This window comes from Myotis davidii, unplaced genomic scaffold (genome assembly GCF_000327345.1).
Source record: "Myotis davidii unplaced genomic scaffold, ASM32734v1 scaffold170, whole genome shotgun sequence".
Lineage (NCBI taxonomy): Eukaryota > Metazoa > Chordata > Mammalia > Chiroptera > Vespertilionidae > Myotis > Myotis davidii.
The window spans coordinates 2,170,034-2,171,031 of record NW_006282528.1 but is presented as its reverse complement, the minus strand read 5'-3'; the positions used below and the strand labels follow the sequence as shown (position 1 = coordinate 2,171,031).

The following is a 998-nucleotide window of genomic DNA, read 5'->3' as shown; positions in this document are numbered from 1 at the left end:
GGCGGGAGGAGGTTGGGGGGGTGGCAGGCCGAGAGTCACACCGTGTAGGGTGGGCTGCACGGGCATCCTGTGCTTGGAGACGCGGGCGCCGAAGGAATGCGCTTCCAGCTGGAATCGAAGGCCTGGGATCAGCGCGTTTCCCGCTGGGCTGGGGGAACGCCGGGCCAGAGACCGCCGAGTCCAGGAACGGGTCGTGCCCGGCGAAGACAGAGCCCCTGTCTGAGTCACCCGCTGCCTCGCCCGGCTGCCAAGGTTTCCCGGGATCATCTCCCCTGAGGGCCAGTGGGATGCAGCCTGCTGGCGGGCAGAGCCCAGCCTGTCCCGCGAGGGGAGGGCACGGCCCGCCTGGGCACGGGCCGCAGCTTGGAGCGCCGGCTGCAAGTTCTGGCAGCACCCGCCGACCGTCCCGGGAGCCACACCCTCCGGGGCCCTTTTTTATGTATAAATGTGTTTTTATTGATTTCAGGGCAGAAGGGAGAGGGAGAGAGAAACCTCAGCGATGAGAGCGAGTCATGGATCGGCTGCCTCCGCACGCCCCCCACTGGGGATTGAGCCCGCAACCGGGACCTGTGCCCTGACCGGGAATCGAACCCGGAACCCTCAGTCCACAGGCTGACACTGAGCCATGCTGGCTGGGCTGTATTTTCTTTTTAACCTAGAAGGACTTAAGCTTTGCTTACATCATTTTTAGTTCTCACATGCACATTTAAACTTTCCATATAAACTAATTTTTCAACGTTTATGACTGCTGATAGCTGACAGTTTACTGAGCATCTACTATACGTCACAGAGTGTTCTGGTAGCTTTATAGGAATTAGTTCACTTCGTCATGAGAACTCTAATGGGAAGGCGCTATTGGCCCATTTTACAGATAAGGAAGCTGAGTCAGAGAGGGTGTGTACCCTGCAGGAAGTCACACAGCGAGTGAGAGGCAGACCTCAGGGGGGGACCACCTCTGCCCGTGTCCTCTCACGGACATACACGCAGTGACTCCGTTC

At 58.7% G+C, this 998-nt stretch overlaps 1 protein-coding gene across 1 annotated transcript in view; it reads left to right on the top strand.

The window, feature by feature from the left end:
- Positions 1–998, top strand: part of EVA1C (eva-1 homolog C (C. elegans)) — a gene marked incomplete at its 5' end in the record, with an annotated part of 16,393 nt that overhangs the window by 14,521 nt on the left and 874 nt on the right. The window lies entirely within an intron of this gene.